The sequence below is a fragment of the Watersipora subatra genome, chromosome 2 (genome assembly GCF_963576615.1).
Source record: "Watersipora subatra chromosome 2, tzWatSuba1.1, whole genome shotgun sequence".
NCBI classification, from domain to species: Eukaryota; Metazoa; Bryozoa; class Gymnolaemata; order Cheilostomatida; family Watersiporidae; genus Watersipora; species Watersipora subatra.
In genome coordinates, this window is record NC_088709.1 from 5,760,284 (window position 1) to 5,778,322 (window position 18,039).

The following is an 18,039-nucleotide window of genomic DNA, read 5'->3' on the forward strand; positions in this document are numbered from 1 at the left end:
AAGCCGTTTAGATAAATTTTATGATTCAAGTCATAAAACCCCTTTATTATTATTATTGTTTTTATAAGTTAAAAGAATTACCAAAACAGTCTCTTACCAAAACAAAAAATTAAGCAATTTAAAACTTTAAAAATGCGTTTCAGTTTCAGGTGAACAAAATGCTTTTTAAGCCTGTGGTACAGGCCCTGCAGATACAAGCCTGTGGTAGTTGCAGGACAGATAAAAACAACCCCCCATTACATTAGTATTGTGCTATGCAATTATATAACTATTATATTCATATATTAATGCGTATTGATCAACACTGTTAGCGTTTGTGACTGTGTATGTCTTTGGAAACGAGTAAGCCAATCAATGTAACACGTGATTAATTTATACTACATGTAGCTTCTTTTGCGTTATTACAGAGCCTCAAGCTAGTACTACAACACACTCGTATATAAAAACCACTAGCGAGAAAAATGTTAACATCGTAGGTAAGTATTAACATTATTTTTGGCTTCAAGCGTAAGAGTTTTTTCTATCGACACACAATAATACAATGTTGAAAACACGGTAAATCTATTTTGAATCATAAATATTCATTGGTGAAATATTTTTAATACGTTAGATCTTGCAGTTACTAAAACCCATGTGACAACACCACAACAGCAAAGTCTAACACATGAAAAGGTCTTTAATCCATTTATAATATTGTTTGCCATAATTTATGCTTCATACAGAAAACATATCCTATTCAGCATTTTCTATTATGAAAAAGTTATTTGAAAAGAAATTTTTTTGAAACCAAAGTTGACACAAATTAAAAATACAGAAATTTTATTCAGTTCCGTGTATAAATTATTTGTCCAGTTTAACAGTGTCAACTTTAAATCAAGATTTAGTCCACGAGAAAAAGTAAACAAGAAAAACAAAATGTTGAAAAGTCAAGAAATATTCATAAATGACTGAAATGATGACTCCTTAAGGTGCTGCTTTTTCTTGTTGACCTATATCATTAACACTGTCACTTGAGCACATAATTAGAACCATTTTCTCTTTTAATCAAAACGTTATTATAAGTATTCATCCTCCGATAGTCATATAATTTAGCTGGATTATGTGGTCCACAGGATTTCTGACAAGTAAAGCCTGACCTTTTGGTTTTAACTTTGTTAAATAGAACATAAAAGAAATGAAAAGCATGTATCTAAAGTGTCAAAACTGAAAGCATTTTATTTTGATCACAGCATTGATATATATCGCTGGGACGGCTACTGCTGCATTTTTGATTGTCTTTGGAGGAGCTCTCACCGCTTACTTCCACTGTCGTTCTCGTGAGGTCAAAGTAAAGATGCGGTGGGTATTTGTAAATTTTTTAATGTTGAAAAATAAATCACTCAGTCAGCTATTGCTATCATTTTTCACCAAAACTCACCCAAACAGAAAATGTTTTAACCATTGTTATTTTGCTATGTCCTTTAAATTTTTATGTGATTTTAATATTTGTTGCAATTAGAAACTTTGTGACCTTGTTAAAAAGTAAAAACAATTTTAAAATGATGTGCAAATAAATTCTGTATAAATAACCAAACATTTTAATGAAGGAAATTTCCTTGATATTGTGATTATAAACGGATATAGCAGTGTATTGATTTTGTGCAAATTCTAGGCAATGTCTGAGTACCCTACCTGACTTTATTTTTAGTGACTATAGTGGAGAATTTAGAGCGAATCCCCCATCCACTGCATTTCCTATGAACAAACGTTACTGACCATGATCGGACACATTTAAATGTCATGTTTTTTTCTGACTCAGTATTTTTTGTGAGAAAATTTTTTTAAATCATAGCGAGAAGAAATAATGTGTAGTAGTTTTTTTCAACTGTTGCTATTCATGTTTTGTCATGAGAAAAATAAAACTTGAAAATGAGAAAAGCGACCTGCTTGTTTTCACTTACATGTCTTCTTCAACTTGGTCTTTTGCAAGCTTTCTGCACCCTTTTCAAAATTGCGTAACTTTTCGACTAAATTTTGACACCGCAAACAATTAAGTCACTTGACACACACGCACGCACGCACATGCGCACACACATAAACTAACGACAAAATGACACAAATGATACTAACAACATTGATCACACAATGACAAAATGACACACCCACGCATGCACACCCATAACGAATGACACGCAACTCACAACTTCAACGTCTTATAGTGACACCGGCTACAGAGCTAAAAAAACACATACACTAAAGCTGTCTAAAACAGAAAAAAGAAAGACTAACACTAGTGACATATGACACAGGAAACAAGTGAATAACAAGCACAGACTGGTGCTATGACATTTAGAACAGGTGAAAAAAGCATAAACCGATGCCTTAAGACGCAGGAAGCAAATCACTCAGATTCATATAACAATGCCTTATGACACAAGAAGTAAGTCAGTCAGCTAACATATAACAATGCTGTATGACACATAGCCCCAATGAGTGAAAGGCTTACACTGATTCCTTCTAGCACAGTAATTGAATGGGCGAGAGAAGTAAACTAATGCCTTATGACAACGTAGGCAAGAGAGTTAAGCCACACATCAACTGAACATTTTTATCACCAAAAGAGTTGGTGTTACTGGTTGTCGCTAGTATTCAGCGCTATTTTAAACATAGCTTTTAAATAGACTTCTTTTTAGCATTGAGTCCTAATTACACAGTACATTATAAAGACTAAATTATGGTAGTGAAGATCATATGATTCTGAAAGGAATAGTATAGTGCTTATAATTTTCAACAAGCGACCTTATTACAGTACGGCTGCGTATCATCACAGCATTGCTGCATGCAGGTTGTTCATGTTTTTATGAGACTTTTTAGAAAGAACAATTTTGGTTCTCAATTTTGGCCAACAATCTGGTGTGTTAAGTTTAAAGTCTCAATGAACGTTTCCTTACTTTAGGCCTACTTGAAATGTACTGACAAATCAGCTGAACACTTTCATGACTTTCCAGACAATCTCATTGGTCAGGATATCCAATAAGAGTCAGAGGAGTGTGTAGTTTCACAATCTCATGAATAACATGTTCAGTTTCAATTCGCTAACTTTAACATATTTTATATTATAGATCAGTCAGTGGGTTCTTGTGTAAAGCAAATTATCCACTACAGAACTCAGTGAAATATAATAATACATTATAGACTATTTTTTTCCAACTTGTATCAAATGATTTGAGAAACTTGTGGACTACTTGTGAGGACTTATTTGATTTACGGTATCTTTACAAACAAACTACAATAAATTTGATACCCGAAGATTTAAACCCAACATATTAGCGCACAGGATATAAAGATTACAAGTGATTACAAATGTGATTACAAGCACTTAAAAGCTCAAAAACAAACAGTTAATCGCTGCCATCAAGAAACCGCCGTAGATTGGAATCAGTTTGTTTCTCTGCATGGCGTAGTCAATCCGTTTGGTTATTGTTTTGACACGCGATTTTCTCGCGTGAATTGAAAGGTCAATAAAAGGCTCAATATAAAACTTCTCGTAGCACTAGTTTATGACAAACACTTCGGGTTTTGTAGTGAATGGCTCACCTTGTTAATATTATCAGTATTTGTTCTCTCTAGTTAGCTCTCCCTGCTTGCTCCGTGTCCGCTCGTGTATCAAAGAATGAATCCCTTCGTCCTCGCGCCGGGATATTACGTCACGTCCTTGACCTAGAACGTCTTGTGTCCTTGACCCAGGACCACCACATCCTCTTTTCTTTCTCTTTTTTTTTTTTACAGTAACAGGTAACAGTGCTTGAAGGAATCTTGCTGTGCTGTGTTCTGAATTTAAAACTAAAACTTTTGGAGAGATATGGTGATTAGGGAAAGGTGATTCTCTGCCTTAGATCCGAATGTTTTTCCTTTTCCTCATCCCTTCTTCTCCCCAATCTTTCTTTGATGCTGTTTGGAATCCTTGTTTGTCTATTTTCTGATGGAATCACTTTTTCTCTGAATCTTTCTTCCTTCTTTCTCTTGCTGGTATCCTCTCTGTTCTCTGTTGCCCCTCTTTTCAATCCTATTCCAATCTTCCTCTCGGTCTCTTTAGCTGCATATTCTAATCTTTTGGTTTGTATTTGTGTTTCTAACAAGTCTTCAACCATCTCCCTATATTCCTCAATCTTTCTCTCGGCTTCTGCTCTCAGATTTGTAATCTCCACTTCTAACTCACGCTCTAAATCTCTTGATGACTTCTCGCCTAGTCTTTCCTTTCTAATCCTCCACCATTTGTCCAACCTGTGCCGCACCGCTTCCACTCCTAAACTACTCAGATGGACTCCATCCTCAGACAACATCTCAGTTCTTGTTATAACATCCCCTTTATGTAGATGTTGTACTGACAAGTGGGGTCCAGGCGTCCCACTCCCATTCTCGGCGTTGATGTCTGCTATCAGCCTATTGAGGCGCTGAACTATACGCTTTTCCTGCTGTAAGGCATGGGATGGTGCATAGAAGGTGGCCATCACCCAGTTCTTTTTCCCTTTGAAATTCCTGATCTGTCTCTCCAGGTCAGGGATCCTCTCCTTGCACATCTCCCACTCATTCTTCCGCCAGAGGTCGGGTATCCCGAATATAAACACCGTCTCTACCCTTTCTTCTGCCAACTCGAGCAGCTCTCCCAGCTTAGCTCCACCCCTTGAAGAAATCTTGATGTCCTCTCCTTCAAACTTTCCCAACTGCCTAGCTATGCTGTTTCCAATTATTTGCAACTGCATCTGCAAAATAGATACAGAATGTTAGCCAGATATGATGGGAATTAGTAATATACACAATCAGGGTGCAGGTGTCTCCTAGACACAGCTCTTCTACTAGGAGCTCTTCTTTGCTCGGCCTCGATGGGTCTAAAGTGTTCCTCCTCCGGGTTCTCAAACTCCTGGTCACTCGAAGAGTCTGTTTCACTTGAAGTATCTGTTCCATCTTCGCTTTCCCGTTCTTCCTTTGTACCTAGGGGCATCCCCCGTTCAGAGTCTTCTGTCTCACTACAACTGTCTATCAACTGGTCTGGATTCAGCTTTTTAAGATGGCTCCGATTTCGTCTAACTGTATGTCCCTGTACTCTGATGTCAAATGAGTACGGCTCCTCTCTCTTTTTCAAGATAATCCCTCTCTTGCCTTCGTCCCCCTTCTTGCACTTCACCCACACTATGTCTCCCTCTTGGAGGTTGTCTGGCTGTTTAGCCGTTCTCCTTCTATCGGCATTTCTCTTCTGGCGCCGTTTCAAAGAGACATCTTTCTCCTCAAAATGCTCACAGTCTACTGCATCGTTTGGGGAACTTGTGGGAATATTAGTGCGAATCTTCCTCGCCATCAGAAGTTCTGCGGGACTAACTCCACTTTCAAGTGGTGTCGCTCGGTAGATCATGAGGGCCAAATTCTTGTCCGATTCCTTCTTCCACATCCCTTTCACCGTCTGCACGCACCTCTCTGCTAAACCATTGCTCTCTGGATAATGTGGACTGCTAGTCTGGTGTTTGATTCGATATTCTCGTACGTACTCCGCGAAGAAATCCCCCGAAAAACATGGCCCATTGTCTGTCCGCAACCGCATCGGAACCCCAAATCTCCCGAAAATAGACTTCAGCTTCTTCACTACCGCCTCTGCGGTTTTGTTCGCCAGTTCTGCTACTTCAATCCACCGAGAGTAATAGTCAACAGCGATGACATAGTCACGGCCTTTAAACTCAAATAGGTCTGACCCAACGCATTCCCATGGTTTCCTGGGCAATTCTGACGTCTGCAGAGGATAATGCTTCCGTCTTCTCTCCTTGATGCACACATTGCATTCGTTTACATAATCCTCGATATCTTGACGCATGTTAGGCCACCACATATTGGTAACAGCCCTCCGTTTACATTTCTCTATCCCTTGATGACCCCTGTGTATCCTCTCCAGCATGTCTTTCACCAACCCCTGTGGGATGACTACTTTATCTTCTCTCATCACGATACTCTCTTTGGTAGTGAGCTTTTCTCTCTGTGTATAGAACTTCCTCAGGTCACCCGCGTACGACTTGCCTCTCCCTGGCCACCCCAATTCGACTTCTTTTATCACTCTTTGATATGTCTCATCTTCGTCCCCTTGACGCCTTATCTCTTGTAGAACTCCATCATCATATTCCTCATTGGCTGCTATGACCTGTCTGATATGCCCTTCCACCCTGGATTCCTTGGCTCTCTCTTTGTTAGTCACTTCCTCCGCAGGTCTGGATAATGCATCCGCAAGAAACATTTGTGTCCCCGGTGTGTGGAAAATAGTGAAGCTGTATCTCATTAGCCTCAACTTGAACCTCTGACATCTCAAGGACATGCCAGACAAGTCACTCTCACCCAATAGCTTCACCAGTGGTTTGTGATCCGTCTCCACCTCAAAGTGAGTGCCTACCAGGAAGAAGTCGAACCTCTCGCACGCCCAAGTTATCGCAAGAGCTTCCTTCTCTAGCTGGGCATACTTGGTTTCAGCAATAGTTAGTTTGCGTGACACAAACGCCACCGGTTGCCAGCCCCCCGTCTCAGTTTTTTGAAGTAGTGCAGCACCCAGCGCGTAGCAGCTCGAGTCAGCAGTTAGTCGGTGTTTGGCTCTTACATCGTACTTGGCTAGCACTGGTGCATTCGAGATCTCTCGTTTTAACGCCTCGAAGCTTCTCTGATGGCTCTCTTCCCATGACCATGGTGAATTTTTCTTGCCTAGCTCTCTCAGTGGCTTTTCTAGTTCGGCCAACCTGTGGCTGAATTTGTGAAGGAAATTCACCATACCCAAAAAGCTCTTCAGCTCTTTCTGATTTGTCGGTGCTCTCATCTCTCTGATTGCACGGACCTTGTTTGGGTCTGGAGAAATCCCCTCTCCGCTGATTTTGTGGCCCAGGAAGATAAGCTCTTTTACCCTAAATTGACATTTTTTCTTGTTTAGAGTCATACCCGATGACTTTATCCTCTGCAGTACCCTGAGGAGTCTTTCATCGTGTTCTTTGACGTCTCTCCCGTGTACCAGAATGTCGTCCATCATACAGATGGTACCTTCGAGCCCCTCTAGGATTCGCGACATCTGCCTCTGGAAGAATTCCGGCGCTGCCGATATCCCAAAAGGCATTTTTCTGAACTGAAACCGTCCGAAAGGTGTAATGAATGTAGTATATTGGCGAGACTCTTCTGCCAATTCTATCTGCCAGAACCCGCTGTTTGCGTCCATTTTAGAGAAAATCTTGCTTCCCTCCAGATTGGCTAACAACTCTTCCACCCTCGGCAAAGGATAATTCTCTCGTAGAACGCTCTTATTGAGAACTGTCAAGTCTACGCATATCCTCGCATCACCAGAGGCTTTTGGCGCAACTACCATGCCAGCACACCACTCTCGATGCTCTTCAACTCTCTCTATAACACCTAACTCAACCATACGCATTAGCTCTTTCTCGGCTGCATCTCGTAATCCGATTGGCAACCTCCTCGGGACTTGCAGAGCAAAAGGTTGCACATTTTCCCTCAACTTGATGGTATATTTCTCTGGCAACTGCCCCAAGGCACCATATAACTCCTGATATTCTTCTTCAGCTTGAACTTGACGTACCACTTTCGGCACTATGTGGATAATGCCTAGGCTCTCTATTTCTGGCATACCCAACAGGTTCTGAGGCGCTTCTGGAATAATAAAGAGATTTGCTTGTACGGCCTTACCATCCCTGTCGAGCTGGGACGTTATCATTCCCTCCTGGTTGAGCAGTCTTCCACCGGCATCCAATAGCCTCTTCGTGGTTTTCATGGGGCACGGTCTTTTGAGACGCTCCCAAGTTTCTTGATTAATGACCGTCAGGTCTGCCCCAGTATCAATCCTAAATGGAACTGCCGTCCCATCCACCCTGATTTCTATGTTGTACTTAGCGCGAATGTTACGAGTTGTATTCAACCCATATAGTCATAATGACTCATCACTTGAAGAATCCACCATCAACCCTTGAAGTGTTGTCCTCACCTGCTCTAAAACTTCTCTCTGTTCCTCGGCGCGGACTGTGGCTGTCTGTCTTTCATAACCCTGGCTTCTTCCCCGACCTCTTCCTCTCGTGTGCCCTCTCCAGCCTCTCTCTCCTCCTCTCCTCTGGATGTGTTCTCTACAATCATACTGATTGTGACCCTGTTTCCCACACGAACGACACACAATAGGATTGGTGCAATCCTTACTCAAGTGTCCCCTCTGCCTACAGTTGAAACACTCTACTAGTGGACACGTGGAAAGCTCGTGCCGATTGCTGTGGCATTGTGTGCAACGTCGTGCCGGGGGTTGGAAATAGGCCGCCACCTCTAGATCGTCTTTGTCCGTCTTCTTGAGTTCTTCTAATGTTCGGCCTGCTGATTCGAACTTGGCACAGGTGGTTGTCAGCTTGGCCATGTCAATCTCTGGTTGTTGTAACAACTCCGTCTTGAGTTTCTCCTCTGACAAGCCATTAATAATAACATGGATGGCCATGTCCTCCCGGAGTTCCCCCAACTGACATGAGTGTGAATGCTTGATGACTCTCTGGGTGAATTCTGAGAGCTCCTCTCCTCTTTCTTGTTTCATGTTTAAGAACCTATGTCTGAGGATCGTCTTATTCTCTCTCCCTGCAAAATGTTGCTCGAATTTCTCTACTATGCTATCGAACTGAATATCATCCACCGCTATGTTGAATGTTTCAAATATTGTCATTCCCTCTTCACCAAGACAATTCAGGAACACCGCCCCTTTTATCTTGCTTGTTGCTTTCTTCTTAGCCTCTTCCCCTGTCTCTGTGACTTTATCCCCAAAATCGACTGGAATTGATGCGATTTCAAATCGTTTAAGGAACCTTTTCCAACTTTCCGTCTCATTATTTATCTCAATTTTCAGAGGTGGGATTCTAACCTTACTTGCCATTTTCTGTTGACTATCCTTGTTACCGTCTCGATGGATCTGACTTGAAGAATGGCTCAATCGGCTGAACGCTAGATCTAAATGCTGGACTACTTGATGTACAACAATTGAAGTTACAAATATCACGCAAAGGCCTGACTCTCACCAAGTTTTATTAGTATTTATTCAATTAGATATCAGTTAGATGTACACAACGTATTGATGGACTTTTCTCATGTGTTGTTTTACATTTATTTTGTCACGATAAAACAAATAACCCAATTTACATTCATTCACACTCAGCAAAATTGAAGAATCTATCCAGGCTATCTTATCAACTCTCTTGTTGATGATATCCAGATTCCTTGAATTCCCAGAATAAATAAATGTGTTTCACCCGTGGTACCATGTAGTGAATGGCTCACCTTGTTAGTATTATCAGTATTTGTTCTCTCTAGTTAGCTCTCCCTGCTTGCTCCGTGTCCGCTCGTGTATCAAAGAATGAATCCCTTCGTCCTCGCGCCGGGATATTACGTCACGTCCTTGACCTAGAACGTCTTGTGTCCTTGACCCAGGACCACCACAGGTTTTACCGAAGACCCCTTACCAAATATAGATGCTTGCTAGTTTACAGTTTTGTTTCAGCTTGGCCATTCTGTCCGACAATTTCAAGTACATGTACATGTTCGACTGGCGACCATAAAAAATGTCAAATTTTCAAGAGTTAAGACCCTGGCATTTCGAGCCTGACGCTCCATCTGATGAAGCACCTCAACAGAACCAGATTTCTCAGCGAGTAGGCACCGCCACAAGCCAGTTCTTATGCACCAAGCTAGCTAGAAGTAATAGTTTTAGTTAATGAGTGATAAAACGAATATTATTATATATATCTAGATATAACTATATATGTAGTTATATCTATAGATATATATATGTATATATATACATATATTTATACATATCTATATATATATATATATATATACATGTATATATATATATGTATATATATGTATATACAGTCATACTTCAACTTACAAGCTTAATGCGTTCCGAGACTGAGCTCGTATGTCAATTTACTCGTATGTTGGTGCAATTTATTTATATATAGAACAATTAAATATATATCTATTGGTTTCCATACTCTGTAAAATGCAAATAAAACACTCAAAACAATATATTGTAACAGAAAGAACATGTTGGTTATTGTCCTAACTTGCCACTTGATAGGTAGCAACGGCCTTTTCAAATAGCGTCGTTTCAGTTACGCTGTCACCGGCCAATTGTTTATCTTGTATCCAATGCCTGAGCAGTCTCTCCATCAACGGTCGTGAAGATCGCTGCGCCTTTTAGAGACTATGATGTTAGTCATTTTGCGAACTAAATAAATGCCCTGAATATAATCCTTCTGTTTGATATTTGTGGATGTATTTCTGTCATATTGCTGAGCTAGCTCAATCATGCATACACATTTCGCATATTTTTCAATAATTTTCCGTTTAATATCAATTGTTATCATTTGCTTTTCTTCGCAGTATTTTTCATTTTACCGGCAAGCTTTTGCTCTACGCTAGTGCTGGGACGATATTACGATATTTCGGTATATCGTCGATATCATTGAACTTAAAACCCCTGGAATGGCAATAGGTCATTCGCGAGTACGGAAATCCGGTCGACGCCATTATCAGTTAATGTTCAAGTTAATTTCATTGTGTTCGATGTGAGAAAGAAATCTAATTTCAGATTTAACAGCTATGGAAGGTCACGAATACACCGCTCAATCAAAGGAACAGACTACTGAGATTGCTACTAATAATTTATGTACGAGAGATAAGGGTGTAGGTGCACAGTGCTATTGCTATTCCATGAACTGCAAAAACCGCAAGAATGGACTTTTAAAGGAAAAGGCATGACATTTCACAAGTGAGTCACTTCTACTACTAGTTCTGTTACTATTGCTCAAGTCTACGACTACTAATAGTTGTGCTACTACTAGTTAGTACTGCCACTAGTTAGTTCTACTACACTAGTCACTGGGTGAGTGAGAGTCGATCAGTGTCACTACTGAGTGTACGAGTTTGACTGTATTTTGTCGGTGATTAGATAAATTTATACGCTAGTGAGTGAAATGCTCTTCCTTCAGAACGAAGGTTTTTTATTATTTAAATTTTGAATTTTTTTTATATTAATATTTTGGAACTACAAACCATTAGGTTATTTCTAAATATTTATATTTGAAGGAAGTGTTTGTCGTGCTTATAATATTATTTATTGTTGTACCTGGATCTAGCTAGCAGTAAGGAGATAAGAGTAAGAATACTATTGTTATTACTACTGTTGCTAACTAACTACTACAGTTTCATTTTAATTTTTAGATTTCCAAACAAAGCAACTGAGAACTCTCGTTATTTACAATGGTATCGCAACCGCAGAAGGGTGAATAAGCCTGATCCTTGAGCACTTATCTGCAACGAACATTTCAATGATCCATGTTTTAACAGCAGGTTAAAACGTTCGACTGAAGCCATTTAAAGGTAATATTTTTCAATGTTGAATGATACTTTTCAATGATTAAATTTAAAACCATATTGTCAAGCACAGTGCTGCAAGGTTGCTCAACTTAAAGTAGCTATTATCTAAAAAAAATTTAGAAACCTCAAACAGCACCCAAAACAGTGACAGCTGCCACAGCAAGTGCCTATGAATATGTCTGCAGCTTAGCAGTTGTGTGATCTGTTCTCTGTGATTCTTCATCTTTGTTTCTGGGATTTAATGTCCAACGCATAAATTATGCTGTCCTTTTTATGAAATGTTAACTGTGTAAATGTTTTTTTTATTTCCTAGTTGTTGTAATAAAACTACATAATACTCCTGCAAATCATAAATTCCAAATTGATAGCAATAACTTGCAATTTAGAACACAAAACATCTTTTTGGAACAAAAAAAATCGATTTGAATAAAAAAACCAAATAAAACAATAGAAATCGATTTTTTTGATTTAAAAAAGATCGTCGATTTTTAACAACCCTGCCTACAACACAACAGGGTAAGACATGGTGAATCTTTTCATATCAAATAACGGTAATGTGAATTTTGTTGCAAGTCAACCATTAAGCTTTATGCCTAAGATGGGTGTGAATGACTTCCAGTGAAAATTGCTACATTTTCATTTTACATAGCGATATGGTAGCATTTTGAGCTGTTTTATTTTCATTTATTTTATAACTTGTATGGTTGTTTATTAAGGGTACTATGTTTATGTGAATAAGACATTCATTTTTGTTGATTTTATGTAATTGTTATAATTGATGCTTTTGTTTAGGGGGTTGGAATAATAATCCTACTGTTACTCAGTTTAAGTCTACCTTCGCAGACTTATCATCAAATGTGGTGCAGAACCAGATGCTAGTAAGACAGGTAATGTTACTGCTCAAAACGAGATTCTCATCATACAGGCTACTCCAGAAGTTGATCAGTTTGTGGAACTCAATGATTTCAGATGTCAAATTTCTGTTATAGGTAACAGTATAGTCTATATAGCTGGCTACATTGTGCAAAAGCTAACTAAAGTGCTGTCGTGACATTGGCCGTCAGTTGCTGGTTACCACTAAGTCAAATATCCAGTGCCGACATCTCTATACTCTACTCAAGCTACAAAACAATGGAGGATTGGTGCGTCCATCAGACGATGTCATCAGGATCCTGCTAGTTGCAGATCAATACTTTCGTATTCATACAAAGCCAGATCCACTCCATTGTGTGGTGTATTTTATCAGTAGTGTAAGGTCTAGTGATGTGTTATGCTTTGGGAAACACCTTACGGATACGGCAGATGGCATATCCAACCACTGCGTCATTGATGAAAAACTTTATTCAGTCGTTTTATGATCTCCGACAGCATCATTATGCTAAAATCCTGCACTCAAACTGCAAGGTGCATCTTTGTGGCATAAGTAGTATGTAGAGAGCAGATCTACACAAAGAAGTGATGGATCCAGCGGGGGGATAGAAAAAGGGGGTTGCGAATTAAATTGGCTAGGGGTGTAGATTGAATTGCGTGGAGTTGAATGAGATGTTGGGGTTTGGGGGGAAATTGTGGTGTAGAGTAGGGGGTTGAATTCGAGGGGGTATGGATCCGCTCCCGGCGTAATCGGCGGATTATCTGTGGATGAGTCATCCGATTAGTGGGGGATGAGTCATCCGATTAAACGTGGATTATCGCGGGATTAGTCGGTGGAATCGTTGCGGATTAGTCGGCCGAATCGTCACGGATTATCGGTGGATTAGTGGGGGGTGAATATCTGGGACATCGAGGGCTGGTTGGTTTTCCGGAGTGGATCTCGCGGATTATCGAGGAGAGCGAGAGATTACCAGATGAGTGAGGGGGTTAATATCTGGGACACCGAGGGGTTGATTTTCCAGAGATTGTTATATATTTGAAACATTGAATATATATGAGAAAGTGTTTATGTACAAAGTTATTTTTGGAAGATTTGATGTTTTTGTAATGTTGAAACTCTTGAATGGTTAAGAATTTTAAGGAAATTATTTTCGGTTTTTTTTTGTATATATGTAAGATTGAAATTTGTTGGAGAAATTAATATGTTGAATGAAAGATCAGTTTTATTACAAAATTATTCACTTTAAAAGATATATTTATATGTATTATTCATTATTTCCATCATCATTTTGTTTCAATAAAAATAAAATAGTTTATGTTTAACTTGAAATATATGAAAATGTTCAAGTAGATAGGTCGCAATAAAGATAATATAGTATAAATGAAACATTGAATATATATATAAGAAAATGTTCATGTACAATCTTTAAAACGAAGTTTGTATCGAGATGTTTATCAATCACTCATCGTCATCGGAAATATCTATGATAGCAGAATCCTTTTTGCATTGTGCCAAACTCTCGTAAAATCTGCTTGCTTCTTTATGTCCCATGACTACTACATCGTAGTATTCGCGAGTATTGTGAGATGTTACTAGTCCCTTGTATATAATGATACCCGGATAATTTTCCTTCAACGAAAGGGCATATCTCGAAGGCATCGTTATATGTATTATTCATTATTTCCATCATCATTTTGTTTCAATAAAAATAAAATAGTTTATGTTTAACTTGAAATATATGAAAATGTTCAAGTAGATAGGTCGCAATAAAGATAATATAGTATAAATGAAACATTGAATATATATATAAGAAAATGTTCATGTACAATCTTTAAAACGAAGTTTGTATCGAGATGTTTATCAATCACTCATCGTCATCGGAAATATCTATGATAGCAGAATCCTTTTTGCATTGTGCCGAACTCTCGTAAAATCTGCTTGCTTCTTCATGTCCCATGACTACTACATCGTAGTATTCGCGAGTATTGTGAGATGTTACTAGTCCCTTGTATTTAATGATACCCGGATAATTTTCCTTCAACGAAAGGGCATATCTCGAAGGCATCGTTAAAGTTCCTTGAACTTCCTCTCCATCAACTTTGGTTGAAAATGCTACAGTTGGTACCACATTCACCTTGCCTTCAGCATCTTTGTATTCACTTGTTCCAACATTGTGATAGTAGAAAATAGATGGTGCTTTGAACTCCTTGAGATGACGAGTCTCGAAAAGTTGTATTTTCTGAAAGAATATCCCAATAGGACATACAGACAGACTATGACAAAATAGGACTTATAGTAAAACTAAAACATTCAGACAAATTAGTTCATTCAGTTGAACTAAGGAAATAAATACATGTAATACTTACTGAAGAAGCAAATTCTTCCATCCTTTTCTGACTATGTTTAGGGATATATCCATTTTGCTGGTGAGATATGGGAATCTACAATAGCATTGATTACAGTCAGACTACAATATACATTCAAACCATCTCATTCAATTAACTCAGAAGAACCAAATTCATCTGTTTTAATCTGAGTAGGGATATAACATACACTTTGCTAAGATATTGGAGTTTGCAATTACAATGAATACAATCAGCCTAGAACACATAGTTACTACTCAGAAGAGAAGATACATTGTAACATTCCTACATAACATCTAGATTGAATTTGTAGTACTTACTGTAAACCGTAATCTTTCGTTGAGATCTTGATAGAACTTTTCACGTAAGAGAAATCGACAAGCTTTTCGATTCCGGTCGCTTATTTCCATTCCATGAGAGCAGTAACCCCATCGCTTCACACATTTATCTGCACATTGTAATCGTTCTTGAAATATCCTTTTTCTGTTGTCTCTGGTACTCATTGTGAAGTTATGAACTGAATTGAAAAGGCATATTCGATCGAAGGTTTTATAACAAGTAGAAGTGTTGACGTGGTTCATTAATTTTGTGACCTAATGATATATATAAACAGATTTCGCGAAATTCAATTTCGCGAAATTCACTTTCGCGAAATTCAATTTCGCGAAAGTTGACTATATAATATATATAATGTGTAATTTTTGCGAAATTCACTTTCGCGAAATTCAATTTCGCGAAATTCAATTTCGCGAAATTCAATTTCGCGAAAGTTGACTATATAATATATAATTTCGCGAAAGATGACTATATAATATATATAATGTGTAATTTCGCGAAATTGAATTTCGCGAAAGTTGACTATATAATATATATAATGTGTAATTTCGCGAAATCCAATTTCGCGAAATTCACTTTCGCGAAATTCAATTTCGCGAAAGTTGACTATATAATATATATATAATGTGTAATTTCGCGAAATTGAATTTCGCGAAACTCACTTTCGCGAAATTCAATTTCGCGAAAGTTGACTATATAATATATATAATGTGTAATTTCGCGAAATTAAATTTCGCGAAAGTTGACTATATAATATATATAATGTGTAATTTCGCGAAATCCAATTTCGCGAAATTCACTTTCGCGAAATTCAATTTCGCGAAAGTTGACTATATAATATATATAATGTGTAATTTCGCGAAATTGAATTTCGCGAAGGTTGACTATATAATATATATAATGTGTAATTTCGCGAAATTGAATTTCGCGAAGGTTGACTATATAATATATATAATGTGTAATTTCGTGAAATCCAATTTCGCGAAATTCACTTTCGCGAAATTCAATTTCGCGAAAGTTGACTACATAATATATATATATAATGTGTAATTTCGCGAAATTGAATTTCGCGAAACTCACTTTCGCGAAATTCAATTTCGCGAAAGTTGACTATATAATATATATAATGTGTAATTTCGCGAAATCCAATTTCGCGAAAGTTGACTATATAATATATATAATGAGTAATTTCGCGAAATTGAATTTCGCGAAATTCACTTTCGCGAAAGTTGACTATATAATATATATATAATGTGTAATTTCGCGAAATTCACTTTCGCGAAATTCAATTTCGCGAAAATCTGTTTACTTTTTTCGCTTCATTGATTCTGTTGGATACGCCACTATTCTTCAATACCCTGTATAAGAAGCTTGCTCAGTGTAATTTTCCTTTTCATCACTTAGTCCTGCTCCTGATGCCTACTTATATACAGATTGAGATTTTGGGGCAATCGAGCGTTGATACCATAAGGCTTGTATGCTTCAGCTAGAATTCTGTTAGCCGGCTACTCGCGATTAAGTTCGTTGAGTGTCGCTGTGTTCAGGCTGTCGTGTGGACAAGCGCCTTGGCATTCGACCTGACTGTTTTCCTAGGCTTGCCTATGGAATTCTCCTGTTTGGTTTGGCTTAACCATTCCATAACAGTCTCTTGCCCAGTAAATAGAGGAATGAGCAAAAAAAAGAAGACCCAATGGACAGATGGAGGAATTGTACTAAGGTAGGTATAGGTAAGTATTCGATTTGAAGAGAATATAAAGAAAATGAATATATGTATTGTTTTGAATAAATGTAGTATGTATCATTTATTCTCTCAAAGATTGATGAATGATAACAGGGTTCTCTTTACCAAAAGTATTTTGTCATGATTTTATCGAAAGATTGTGTGTTATATATCACTTCACAGTCTTTTCCATATTTTGAAGATATCAGTTAGAATGTGATGCGAGTAGATTCTGGTGTTATTTGGATTAGTTGGGGGAATATTTGAATGAGTGAATTTTTTTTGTAATCATTCGAAATATTCAATTCGATTGTCGTTCAGCTTTTGTCATTGGTTACATCATATAGATAGCAACTGAGAAGTTTTTCAAGTTTTGGATTCCATTTTAAGATTCATCTCTTCTTGATGAACAGGAAAATTACATAAACCCAATGAGATAGATAGGGTAGAGGCGATACGTACATTCTCTGTTATTAACTAATGACGACTCGAGCAGTCCACCGTATTGTTGTAGTCAAAACGTAAACAAAAGCACGTGCTCTACCATTGTTGATGTATAGGATGCAGCTAATGATTGGATCAGCAAGCGTACGCACCTACTTCTGTTTACGTAATGGCTTTGCCTTTACAACCATAACTGAACTCTCGTCCTACCTCAAGTCACGTGATGTCGCCTATAGTCTGTCTATCTTATTGCGCAAACCTACCTTCATTTTATGAATGGTGAATCATAATCTGTAACTTCGACTTATAACCGAATAGACCATTTGCAAAATCTCGAACACGACTTCAAGATATACTTATTTCAGAATTTTATCAATTGGATTTGTTATCAGCTCTGACTCATTTAGTCTCCCAAGTAGTTCAGTGTCGGTGCATGGAACTAGCAAGTCTACTAGTTTAATCTAATTAAAAGATCTATGGGTGCTTTACTACTTCATGGAATAATTCTCAATGTACTGATTACTCATGATGATCTCTCACAGTGAATGGAACTAGCAAGTCTACTAGTTTAATCTAACTAAAGGATCTATGGGTGCTTTACCACTTCATGGAATAATTCTCAATATACTGATTACTCATGATGAACTCTCACAGTGCATGGAACTAGCAAGTCTACTAGTTAAATCTAATTAAAGGATCCATTGGTGCTTTACCACTTCATGGAATAATTCTCAATATACTGATTACTCATGATGATCTCTCAAAGTGCATGGAACTAGCAAGTCTACTAGTTTAATCTAATTAAAGGATCTATGGGTGCTTTACCACTTCATGGAATAACTCTCAATATACTGATTACTCATGATGATCTCTCACAGTGCATGGAACTA

At 38.1% G+C, this 18,039-nt stretch overlaps 1 long non-coding RNA gene across 1 annotated transcript; it reads right to left on the reverse strand.

Annotated features, from left to right (window-relative positions):
* Positions 1-14,346: 14,346 nt before the first annotated feature.
* LOC137388856 (uncharacterized) lies at positions 14,347-15,079 on the reverse strand. The gene is made up of 3 exons (XR_010978039.1): positions 14,970-15,079; positions 14,653-14,727; positions 14,347-14,525 (listed from the first exon to the last, which is right to left on the reverse strand). It is a non-coding gene; the product is annotated as an uncharacterized lncRNA (long non-coding RNA).
* Positions 15,080-18,039: the final 2,960 nt, after the last annotated feature.